Here is a 13,915-nt window from a genome sequence, read left to right as displayed (position 1 = left end):
TGATACTGACTTTTAAAATTTATTTTTTATTTTTACTCTACTGTGGACATTCTTGCCACTTCTAAAATTTGAAACTGGTTTTACAATTTAGTAATGGATAATACTTAATTTTTTTAATTGAACAAAAGAAGATCTCAGTACAGGAAAAGTATTTCCAGCCCAGCTCTACTCATAGTGCTTTTGGATTGCTCCTGGAGATGTTATTTGGATGAAAGCTCCTGTCAGACTCGATAAAATGACTGACAAGGCCGAATTGGCATGCATTAAGGGAAATGACAGGAGAAAAGCTTAATCATGCCTGTACCAATAGATTCAAGCTATTTCGGTGATCATACTGCCATCCTGTGTGTGTCAGTAAGGCTTCACTTTCATCTCTGTAGAGAAAGCTACAAGGCAAAAAGGCAATTGGCCTTGATTACGTACTGAAGAGAGGCCAAAGAGGGAAGTAAAGATTTCTTGGCACTGATAGGATAACCGGTCATACTAATACACTCTGCCGTGTCCCACAGAAAAAAATGGGAAGATAGTAGTAAGATGGAGAAATTAATTCTTTTGCTTGGAGAAAGCTTGGAAGTACACACCTTGGCTTTCTCATTCTCTGACCCTGTTCGGTGAAAAAAAAAGCCAGTGAAAAGTGTGGAATAGTGCTAGATGAACAAAAACCATTCAGGTAACCATCAGGGTACTTCAGTATAATGTCTATATGATTACTATGACTGATATTAAATATAAGCTTGCTAATTAAGGAAAGGTTAGTCCAGTCCTTTTTCTTAATTCCAAGTGGTTCCACTGAATGCCTACCATGAAGATTTTAGGTTTCTCCATAGCCACAGCCTATGCTGGAGGCTGCAAAAACTCACTACTGAGAATTTTAGAGTGGCACAGCTGGCAAGCCTTTAGCTTCTTGGGACAATATTGGAAATAAAAGAGTCTGTCTTGAAGATAAAATTCCTGAGTGGCTCCCTCTGTCATACTGGCTTGTTAAAATCCGAATGTGCAGGATAGCCACGACAGCAACATTATCCTGAGAAGCTGAAGGCTATCAACCGCATTACAACACAGCTTTGGAAACAGATTTTATCCCACTGACTACAACTGGCCACCCTTAGAGTATAGCTGGGTGTGCTCTAGGGCTGTTATCTCCTTTAATATTCCTTCTCTGTTTTCCTTATTTTCCTTAAATATTGCTTAAGGTTATTAGAACAAAATCATCTCCACAGGACCTCTGCTTTCTGCCAAGCCCTTGTTAACTCACAGGAGAAGTGAAAATACTAAAGAACTATTAATTCTCTGTGCTTGAAAGAGAAAAGGATGCTGCTATGTCACACAGGAGTTTATCTGAAGTTCTTAAGCTCGGTTTCAGTTCTCCAGATGGGACATGCTCAGACTTGTTAGTGAGAGACAGAATGATAGACAGGTTTTCTTTGCTTTTCTCAGTTTTGGTTTTTATGTCTCATTACTTCAAAAAAAAAAAAGGAGTGATTGGGTTAGGTGGGACGTTCTGTCAGGAGGGGAGCAGCTGTGCATGCCTGTGATGGGAAGTTTATCAGCTGGAGTCTGGGATGAGCTGGAGAGCGAGTGCCACAGCTAGGAGCAGGAGCTAGCAAGGCTGGGGGGCTGCTGGGAGTAGGGTACAGATGGCCCTTGGGGCTCCTCACTGACAAAGATACTTCCTAGAGACCAGGAGGGGTTTTGGTATTGAGTATCCTGACAGCAATACAAGGCCTCGTCTGCAATAAGTGGGCAAAAGGAGATTTGTTTTATATATATACACATATATACATATATATATATAGTGTTATTATTGAACCTACAGTATCCTTTTAAAAAACCCTTTGCTGTCTACCAGGAAAATATCTAGGCAGATCTGCTTCAAGGCTCTGGGGTCCTTTTGCAAGCAGAGACATAACAAACTTGGAACTCAAACCAGATATTGCACTTTCACAGCTTTATGAACACTGGGCTTTTTTCTTTCATTTATACAGCTTTGTCTACATAGGTATAAATCTAGCAAGAACAGTATTTCTGTCACCATATTGTGCAGATGTTGTTGTAACGGCGTTTAGCTGGAGTGGCACTGAAAACTCCAGCAGCCACAGCTATACCCTTCTCAGTGAGAAATACTCAGTGAGTTAAGATTATGGCCAGCGGACAAAAATACTGTATGTCTCCCTCTGTAATTCTCACTTTGTAATATCCTAATGCACAGCAACATGGCCATGATAGTAGGTAATTATAGAAATTGCATTTATTTTAAGATGTGAGTCAGGATATTACCACATGGTACCGTAATCACACAGGCCATAAAAGGATTTGTCTCTTTCTCTAAACCACGAGGGGAATATTGGTGAGTTCCACGTCTCGCTCCTTTTAGTCCGTTCTTGTATTTCCTACCAGTTTTGTCCGTTTGCACATTTCTTCCCTTCAGGCCCTGATTTAAATGTGATTCCCATTCTTTTACTTCTACATTCCTTAGTTTCTGCCTACAGTAAAAGACGTTTCATGCATTCAGAGGCATGATCCCTCTTTTTTTTTTTTTTTTTATGTTGTCATCACTGCTTTTTATTTATCAAATCTTCAGCTTCTCTTCCGCTCGTACTAGCTACTGTGGGTCTTTGTCACAGTTTGATTGTCTAGCACGTTGCTTTCATTTTATTTGGACGTTTACTTATATTTAGTATTTTCTGTTATTTTTGAGCCAGTGTCATTCATTAGCCGACTCTCCCTTATGGCATGACAATGTCTTCATCTTCTACTGTAAAACTGCAGAATGCTTCTGCTTGATGGTGGTTATTGCAGCCTTTCTTTCTCTGATATATTTTTTGTTCATTCCTACTCTAACTAATGTTCCTCATTTTCCATACTCAGACCAGTCATCATGTCTATTTTCTTCTCATTCTTAGTAGTATTAAGAGCCTCAGGGTATTTCTTAAGCCTGTTTAGTGCCATGGAAGTGTCTGATATGTTTGTGGATCACAGTGCTACCCTTTAAAGAGTCCAGAGCTGCTATTAAAAATGTGTTTGCCAGATATTATGAGAAAAGCTATATGGAATTATAAAAACTTACTTTAGCTAAGATTTAGCAAAAAATCCCAAACCTACAAATTCTTTTCACATGACAAAAAAATATGTGATGCTCTTTAATAGTGTGAGCTCAGGCTTTATTAAGACACAACCAGATATCAGAGATGACAGTCCCTAAAATATCTATGTATTAAACAGCATCATGCATGGCTTGGTTATTGCTGAAAATCTGAACTGATGCAGGTTTACACAAACACAAGGCTTTACAAGTAATGCTCAGTAGCGCTAAGCTATTGAAAGCCTTAGTTGATGTTTCCTTTATGACGAGGATTTTTCAAAGGAACGCAGGAATTTCAGGTCATGTGTCCCACCAAAATTCAAGACCAAAGGGATTTGTCTGCGTTAGATTCTGCCACTTTAACATGTACTGAGATCTCAATCTCATAGAGTCCGTGTGAGTGCTAAAAGGGATTTAAATAAAGTTCAAGATTCACACATGGGACTTTTGCTTCCATTAACCTTAATGGGCTGTGAATCAGAGCTATTGAACAATAGCAATGAGAAATCAATTACTTATTATAATAAGCTATTGTGTGTGAGAGGGACAGGCAGATCCTACCCTTTGATTTTATAATTTCTTACATCTCTGAGGCTTATTTTTCATTTATAAAGCCACAGATGGACTAACTTCTGTGGATTCACAAAAACACAAACCAGACTCAGATAAGAGTCCCTTTAAAGTGGTAGCCAAATCTACCTAACACATATCATGTTCAATGAATTAGCTAATAATATAACTTAGTAGGTGGTAAATGAGCTAATAAAATATGCAATATAGTTCTATGTTGGAGTCCAAAACAAGTGTTAAAACAACATTTACTGTTATGTTTGTAGCAATTTGTATAAGCTGCCTGGCAGGAGGTAAGTGTGCTGCACTATTACAAAAATTACAAGAGGAACAATCTCATTATTTGTATCTGGGGCAAAAGGAGGCCTGTGAATTTATCCCCAAAAATGTGCTTTATGAAGAACTGACTAAGCACATATATCAGTGCTGGGTATTAAAATTTAAAGCCCAAGAACTAAAGACAACATTTCCCAGTGAGCAAATGAGGACTGGAGTATTTGATCATAGTAGCCCAAAAAATAAAATAAAATAAAAGCACACCATTGTATGTCAAAGTCATAAAATTACTTACATAATGTTGATTTGAGTAACTTCTGCTGATTCCACAGAAATATAAAACAAATGAACATTGAAAGCAAATCTCAACTGAGAGAGCTATATCACAGAGAGCCGTATCCCCTGACTGTGAATTCTACAGGAACTGCTTTGAAATATATATAAAAAATTTTGTAGTGAAATGATCACGCTGGGCTTCTTCTGCACCACTGATTTTAATGGGATTTTCCTGAGCAGCAAATGCATGATTCAGCTCCGGTTAGTGGCAGTGCCACTCGAATCCAGTCACATAGCTGGTAAGACAGACCTGGGAGTAGAAACCATGTACTGAATTGTATCACCTACCTAAATGGGGAAAAAATGTTCACAAACTTTTGTCCAGTATAATAACTGGAAATACGCTTAATTCTTTTGATCAAAGGGTCAGGTAAGTTATTTAATTGAACCTGCCTTGACTATTAATGCTTGAGGATACCTGCTTAGGAAGACATGTACACTAATGTTTAAATCCCATTCAATTCAAAACAGTGTTTAAGCATGCACTAATCTTTGAGTTTAATAACTCCACCTGTGTAAGTGCTCTCTTCTGTTGCCTTTATCCTACAGGCTACTTCAGGCACGGGTTTGGGGAATGAGGATATAAAACAGAATAACCTCTCGAAAATGTGTCAGCAGTGCTCCTTTGGGTGTGGGGATGCTCACCTCAGCTGTGCTGTTCTAGCAAGAGAGTGCCAAGCAGGCCAAGTGCCACGAATATTCTCTTCTGCTTGGTTTTCTTGAGATTGCACCCCACATATGCTGTTCAGATTTGGGCTACTTAGTTCTAAACAAGGGTTTGTTTAGCCTGCAAAAAAGAGTCTGAAAGGACAGCTAATTGCTGTCTTCTACTACGTAGAAGCTAAGCAAGAGCTGGTACCAGGCTTTTCAGAGGAGTACAGTGAAATAAATAGAGATCACGGTCACAAGATACAGCAAGAAAAATTTGTGCTTTTAGATAAGAAAAATATTTTTCATGGTAAGAGTGGTGAAGTACTGAACAAGGTGACCCTGAAAGGCACTGGAATCTCATAATTTTTAAGATATTCAGAATTTCACAGCACACAGCTATTTTGAAGTATTGTCATAGTTTGAGCCTGGTCGGCAGCCAAACACCACACAGCCACCCTCTCCCCATTCTCTTCCGGCAATGAGAAGGGACAGATGAGCCAGTCTTGGGGATCAAGATAGGACTGGGAGGGGTAGGTCACCCATTACTGTCATGAGCAAAAGGCAGACTTGTTAAGGGAAGAAAAAAAAAGAACATACATTTATTCTGGACACTAACAACACTTAACACAGTAGGACAGTGAGAAGCATTACCACATCTTGAGAACACCTTCCCCCCACCCCTCCCTTCTTCCCAAGCTCAGCTCTGCTCCCGATATCTCTACCTCCTCCCCAGAGTGGTGCAGGGGCAGGGAATGGGGGGTGCAGTCAGTGCTGCCGCTTCTTCCATCTTTGGTGGGGGGAGCTTCTGGAACTTGTTCCCCCTGCTCCAGCATGGTCCCCCTCTCACAGCAGACAGTCCTCCACAAACTTTCTCCGACATGAGTTCCTCCCACAGGCCACAGCGTTCCCCACACTGCTCCATCGTGTGTCACCAACTTTCTCCAACTGGAGTCCCTCCCACGGCTGCAGCCCTTCCCGAGCTGCTCTGGCGTGGGACACCCCCACATGCTGCAATCCTCCCAGCGCTGAATTACAGCAGCGGGGCTACCTTTTCCCACAAGACCCCGGCCTTCTTTGGGCACAGACACCTTGATCAACCAGGCAGAAGCCACAGGCCGTAAATCAGTGTCTGCTCCACCGCAAATCTCCATGGGTGGCAGGGGGGGCCGCCCTGCTGTCTCACCACAGGATACAGGGGGGTCTCTGCTCCAGCACACCTCCCCCCTCCTTTCTTTCTCTGTTCCTCCACTGACCTTGGTGTTCATGCAGCTGCAGCAACTCCTCCTCACAAGTCCGACTGCCCGTCACCACGTCCCTTCTTAAATACTTTATCATGGAGGCGCAACTGATGGGCTCAGTTTTGGTGCAGAGTTGGAGCTGCCTTGGAGATGGGGGAGCTTTGAGAAGCTTCTCACAGGGAGCCACTCATATAGCCCCCTCCCCTGCTACCAAAAACCCCACCACTCACTCAACCCAGGACAAGTATGAAAATATAATTTCATTTAAATGGCTAGTATTTATTTTAAAATTAGGTCATTGAAATCTTCTCTAAGTCTTTTTAATATTTAAGAGACATAGACTCGTATACTCTTCCTAACTGTAAGTTAGATATGCTATTGTAGATATTTGTGTTTCAGCTGTTCACGTTATTGCAATACTGGTTTAGAGAAAGCCAGTGGGTTTCTGGAGTCCCAGTATATGGCTAAAGCAATGTTAGAGAAGGTATAATTCAGGACCACAAAATACAAAACTTTGTACAGAGCCTGAAATGCAGATTTTCATAATTTACATGCCACCTTAATTCTCAGTTTATTTTATGTTCTGTTGAAGAATAAATATTGATCACTGGGATTTTTCTGTAATTGGAAGTCATACATACACAAAAACTCAGAAGCCATCTAATAAAGAGTGTCTTTTCAGAAACTGGACCATTTGTGGGAGTATTTGAATTGGAATATTGGAATTATTTTTAGCTGAGAAACTGAGGTTGAGATTGGTTTTGAAACATCCTTAGTGCAGAACAATGTAAGGGTATTCTACTGAGGAACAAGCAAACATAGTGGTATTGAGATCCTAATTAGAGTTGTAAATGCTGTTAAAAAAGAACTTTCTTCTATCCCTTTCACAAGTAAAGACCTCTGATACACAGAAAAGTATTTTCAATAAAAGTACATAGTAAAACCATTGGTTAGCTTTTATTTGACTCATATTTCCTCTCATTATAATAAATCTTGGTTCTTCTTTATGGCTAAGATGACAAGAGCCTTTTAAGATGTGTTGTAAATGCTGTGTATCTTTATATAACCTTCATGTAATATTTTCTTAATACTCCTGTAGATGAATAATTACATGATTTATGAAAAATATATTGAGGTCATTTGATAGTACAACTGGTTATTGCTATAAGAATATTGATACCAACTGGAGAAAGTAATTACCTGGCAAAGCTGAAGCAAATTCCTTCCAAGCACAATAACCCAGAGCACTCTTTCCAGAGGATGCTAACACTGTTACAGAAGTTGAGAGGATTTGTATAAGATTCCAATAGCTTGTTTCCTTGAAATAAAGAACCCCAACTACTTATTAAACCCAAGTAAAATGTAAAAGATTACACAGAAAATTAAACGAGTAAAAAAAAAAAAAAAAAAACCAAACAGCTACTATTTAAAAGGTACCTGGAATTTTGAGAAGAGAAAGTTTAAATGACTCCAAAAGTCTAGTTTTATAACATCTAGATAAAGCTGATGTGGATTACTGAAGCTGTAGTATAATACAGAAACCAATTCCTGTGAAACACCAAGTTGTTCAGTGATCACGTGTGCTCAGAGGGGGGGTGTAAGCTAAGATTTGATGAAAATAAAGGAACAGGGCAATTTATTTCAGATCCAGGACTCTTGATGTTCAGTGATTTGCCTGTTTCAAGGCAACTTCTTATGTGCCTTTTCTAGGTAACTGACTTATTGTCTTTGGGTTTTTTTAGGAATTTTTTATAGGTTACAGCCCCTTATCCTGTTATAAGATATTGAGGGCATCTAGTCTGTGTAATGCACAGTGAACCAGCATAAAGAATGTTTACCTATTTATTTCTTGCTTTAGCTATCTTTAGTGATCATTTATATGGGAGGTGAGATAGTCAGGTTGACACCCTTCCCCACCACCATCTCCAGAGCAGGCACTCCTCTGGTTTTAAATCTTTTAATCCAAGGTATGAAAGAGCCCTGCAATTTTGTTTTCTGTTGTCTATTTTGTTTAAATATTCTTTTTTTAATATAATAATAATAACAGCGATAATGTTGATCATTATGATTATTTTACTTGTTTCAGCTATGATAGCCCTAGGGCTGGGCAAAGGTAATTAAAAGTTATCATTTGGTAATTGCTTCCACAGAGATGGCAAATAAGAGTTTAACCCCACCTTTTCTCAAAACCGTGAGTAGCTGTTTTTAAGATAAAATTATCTGACATTTAGCAACAGACATATAGTAAGCACAATTGCTATAATCAGTGACAGGGAAGCTCATGGAAGAGAAAAAAAAAATCTTACTAGGGATTTACTAACTAAAAAAAATGTAGAATCCTTTGCCTTAGTTGGATGGACATAACAGCTATTAAGTGGGGAGGAAGTCTATGCCAATTGAATTGGAATAATATAAGGTAATTTCTGACAGCAAGGAAAAAGGAATTGTTCTTTGTTTTTTCAGTCTATTAAAATCACACTGGAAAGAGCAATTTGGACTATTGTGTAGGAAATACTCCTGCACTAGCAGAGCATGAATGGCAGAAATAAGCAAAGGGACGTAAAAGGTCTTACAAGTTTCTAATTAATTGAAATTAAGGTTGAAAGGATTTTTTTTTTTTTTTCAGCTACAGTAAAGATTTAGATTTGTGGTGGATGAACTAAAATGTAACCTTTAACGACAAGGAAAGATAGTGGTATAAAAAAAAAATGCCTTCTACTTACTGACATAGCTAGATCAATGTTTGATTAGTTCACAGATGGTAATTGAATTAAAGCTTGGAAGTGCAATATATAGAGTATTGATTTTTCCTGTTGACTAATCAAGAAACAACAACTTAGATGCTGAGAGAAAAAAAAAAGGTTGCCAGAAAATATAATTGCTATTAAAACACATGTTGTAAGGCAATGACAAAATCAATAGACAACTGATACCATGCAAGTCTGGGTACCTCTAATTACTCAAAATTATGCAGTCTAAATTCTGTATTGGCTTTAGACCACATGTAACCTCATTGATTTCAGCATGAAAGTTGGTCCAGTACCTACAGAACACTTCTTATTGCTTTCCTTTCTCACCAGGGGTCTTTCCCTGCTGAAATCAATAGCAGAACTCACATTAAATCTCAATAATGTATGATCATGGAATATTGTTACTCGAGGAGACATTTGTATGAAAAATGGGAGAAATAATTTCTTCATTGATAACAATGGCAGTTATATTGATGAGGCTGTTGCTTTGCTACATTTGTTGCCGGCTTTTAATTTAGTTTAACAAAATGACAGTTAAATACAGATGCTTATGATAAAGAAGAGTACTTGAATAAAGAATCCAGGAAAGCATCTGTGTATTCTTGATTTCAGCTATATGAATAAAGTCAATAAAAGGCAACTGATGGTTCATTCAAGTGTAAAGCTAAGGTTGTGCATAAAGAATTTTGCTTGGTCAATTAAAACATACACTATATGTAACTACACAAATATTTTCTGCAAAAGTCCTTCTAAAGTTTTATCTTTTTCTCCAAGTGACTGTGGATTTGTGAAGATGTTTTTGGAGGAGCAGTCTACCATCCGTGCTTTTCTGAACTAATAGCTGTTTGAACAAATACATCATGTTTTATTTTTCTTTACTGTCCCACAGAGCTCTCCGGTTACAATGTGGTGAGAGTCAGACAGTACTTGCAATGTGGTTTTGCTGTCCCTAGCTGCCTTTCAAAATCTGTCCAATATCAGAATTTTGTATTGCTCCCTGTATTGCTGTTTGGGCTAGCCTGAGCAATTGTTGAGCTTTGTAGCTGAGTGACATTTAGAGATGAATACTTTTAATGTTTCCACATAGTGTACTTCATATCCCTATTGGAACTATAAAGACACTCCTTTATTATGCTTTAACATATAATCATTACCAAAAATGGCTGTGTTTAAACAGAAGTACTTTCAAAATCCAAAGCTTCTGATGTAATTTGCTGAGGCCTCAGTGACTGAATGAAAATATGCTTGCCTGTCTATTATGCCAGATGTCCCATTAGAGATATGATAGCTATTTTCAATCTCAGTGATTAATATGCTGTGACATCTATAGATGGATGGGAATTGAAGCGGATTTTATGTTAGAGGATACTATCTGGTAATTTAGGGTATGCATCTATCTATCTACCCACACGCAAGTTTTACATTGACTATATACAGATGTAAATGGAGTTCTATCAATTTGGCAAACTTTTATGATGACATAGAAATATTTAAAATCTATCTTGGTTTTTATCATAGTAATTTTCCTCTAGACAATATCCTTCTTCCTCTCACTAGCCTTCTGAATAACATTGATGTTACTTACAGACTTCCTGCTTTACCTTTAAATGGAATCATTGTGTGCTGGAAGCCTCCAGTTCCTGAAGAAGGACTTGCAAGTTGGACGGCAAATATTTTTTTTCCCATGTAAGAAGAAATTAACATTTCTATTATGTCCATACAGAATGAGAGATGTGGACTCTGGCTACTTTAAGAAAATGAGTTATTTTGGAGGATTAAGCAAAATGTTAGTCAATTATATTCACTGATGCAGAAGTTCAGTGAGCTCTGAGGTATTGTTTAGTTGAAAAAGCCGCAGATCTTCTCCAAGCAGATGATTTCACATACCCAGCCTCGTGGTTAATTGAAGACTGTATCTTCTCAGACAAGAGATTCAAAGACGATAAAAGAGGTGACTAAAGAAAGTAGAATACAGAGTTCAAAAGTGAGAGGTAGAGGCAGCTTGATAAAAGCATCCCTCTCTCTTTGAAGAGCATCCTGCGAAGGGGAGAAGGTAAGATACATGTTGGACTTGGGAGTTTAGGAGTGAGTCCCTTTGGGAAAAAAATATGCAGAGCACAGGGATTAGTTCAGCTAGTGAAATTCCTCTTCAGATTGGTCTTGGGTAAAGTTGTATTTGTGAGAGTAATGGTTACTGTTACCTGTTAGGTGAGGTTCAGCAATTTTCTGGCTGAAAGTCCTCACTGTCTTTTCTGTAAGTGCTCTGACCTCCAGGCTAGGGAGAAAGGTTTGGTTTTGTGAGGTACTTAAGGAGGAAGGCAGTCTTTACAGTACTTGGATTTCCCTTTCTTTCTACTAGTATTTATGGAAGTTCTGACAGATTTGTAATGTAAGATCTTATTGACTGAAATAAGAAAGAAATAGCATTCACCTTCTAGTTGTTCATAACAGAATCCTGGTATTCTCCTCATTTGTTATTCATTTTGTTAAAAAAGGTTAAGATATTAAAACGTTAGGGTAAAAGGCCAGTTACATGCCAAAAGTAGTCAGTTTATACTCACAAACAGATCCGTTACGAAAATGGTTTGTTGAGAATATTTAGTGAATATACATATTGAAAAAGGAACAGCTTTCAGCAAAATCATTATTTTAAACTCGTTAATTTTTTATACAATATAGTATACGCATGCCTTTTATATACTGTAGTATGTACTGTGTGTATGAATATATATATATATACAAATGCATATGTAAAACAACTAGCATAAAACACTGATGGGCAGTTATGTTGAAGACCAATTTAAGTTGATATGCAACAACTATAAAGCAACATTGCATAATAACAGTAATATCTGAACAGTTTTCCTTGCCCACAATCACCTTTAGAAATCTGCTGTGATTTCATGCAACGTGTAGCTGTGTTAATTGCTCCAAATCTGCGCTGAATTACTTCACCATGAAATCTGGTTCTCTACCTGGAAAGATTTGGGAATGTAACATATTTGTGTGTGCTGTCTGTACGGAGTATAGGATTAGGCATCTGAGCTTGAATGAAAGCTGCCAAACGCTCGTCACTCTTGATATTAAGTCTCTTGTTCTTTGATCTAAATACACATTCAGAAATCTAATTGTTTTACTCCATCTTTAAAGGTTGTCCTGCTTAGGTGTTGGTTTGGGATCCTGTCTGTTAGTATTAATTAGTGTATTTAGTGTTGTGAGTGAAGCTTTATTCATAACTAAAAAAATTTATACTTTGATTTATATTGTGCACATTTAGCTTTATCCGATCATATTTATATTTCTCAGTTTAGCCACCTAATGGGCTACAAGGTTTAAGGATTCATCTATAATGCTTCCCAAATCCCTTTTTATGTCAGTGCCCTGATATTCATTTACCATTTAGCAGCTATACAGTGTCTATTTTGTTGATCCAAACTCGTTAGTCTACATTTATCCGCATTTGTCATCCACCATCCAGGTGCATTCATTATTTACATTGTTACGTATTGCATTGCTTTTTTTCATTTGCGGTTCTTCCCAAGCACAGCTGACAGAGTATTAGGAAAGAATCCACAAACTCACCAAATCACTCTTTCTTTCTATTGCTTTCAAGAAAAGAAACACTGAGTTTCATTCAGTACAGTTTATGTGGTTATTTATGACAATTTGGATAGATATTGGCAAATCACAAAATATTCATTAATTACTGTATGCTCATAAATTATCAACCATAAATCTTTGCTCACCAGAAACCCATAGAGAGTACATTGTCCTGTTTTTGTGATTCTTAAATTAATTGTGGCATTTTTTCATTACTAAAATGGCACATTACTAAAATGACATTCTCACAGAGAAGAAATTGGCATGATGTGACAGGCACGTAAGCAGATACCTCAAATATCAATAACCTTATTTCACCTAACTCCTTTGGTGCACTTACTTATCTGGTGGTGAATGGGTTTCTCTCACTAGCAAAACTGTATCCCTATGTGTTTCCATGTGCTCTGCTTCTCAGTTGCAAGGACAGAAATGTGTGAATACTCTCTGAATGGCTACACCTGTGGATATTTATTTCTTGTACCATATGCCTGCTAATACATCACCTCATCATTCCTTTTTTACTCAGTTTCCAACATATAATTCAATTGAATCATATTTTACTGCTCAACAAGGTATAGAACTCTGATTATAAATCAGATACCCCCTTCAGATATCTGCTGGAACACAATCTACCCTATATAAAGCTTTTTGTGTTTGGGTTTCTCTTCTTCTTTACCACTGCACTCCACTCTGTCTAAGAAAAACATCACCATAAAAATCACCAATGATTTTTAAATGTGCTTTCCTACTGTATTATACTGTTTAAAATGTGGCGCTCGTTTTGTTTGGTTGGTTTGGGGTTTTTTTGTTGTTGTTTTTGTTTTGGTTTTCTTGTTTGGTTGGTTGATTTTTATTGTTGTTTTTGTTTTATTGCTGTTGTTGCTTTTGTTTTGGTTTGGTTTTGTTTTGTGTGTGTATTTGTTTGTTTTTTTTTTTTTTTTTCCTGCTTTCACCTTTTCTCACAAGGAGGAAGTCTGGACCTCCTTTGCCAGGAACTGATCCTCAGTTGTCTATACTCCCAGCAAAATGGGTTTGGAAAATTATGCAATTTAAAGTCTTGTTTCTGATACTGAAGTTATTTCATCCATAGTGAAATTTGGCCTGTAATATTTATGCAGCACTATCTGGAAATTCACAAGCAGACATGATAACTAAGTAAATACTGGAGACAGCAAAATCCACATTTCACAAGACAAAGATGGACAGATGCACTCAACAGTAAAAGAAGTATGACAGATACTTATGTAGAAATTGAATCTTTTTTTATTTACATGTTAAAGTCAGATGTTTTCTAAACCAGTATTACAGAAACCACCCATAGGTTTTGAGCATGCTGAGCTATTAATGAGAAAAACAGCTGCATAAATCAATGAATTGGGAAGGGGAAGAGTGCCAGTTCTGAGCTATTTCAG

This window comes from Tyto alba, unplaced genomic scaffold (genome assembly GCF_018691265.1).
Source record: "Tyto alba isolate M040663 unplaced genomic scaffold, T.alba_DEE_v4.0 Super-Scaffold_6, whole genome shotgun sequence".
Classification (NCBI taxonomy): Eukaryota; Metazoa; Chordata; class Aves; order Strigiformes; family Tytonidae; genus Tyto; species Tyto alba.
Note: the sequence above shows the minus strand (reverse complement) of the source record.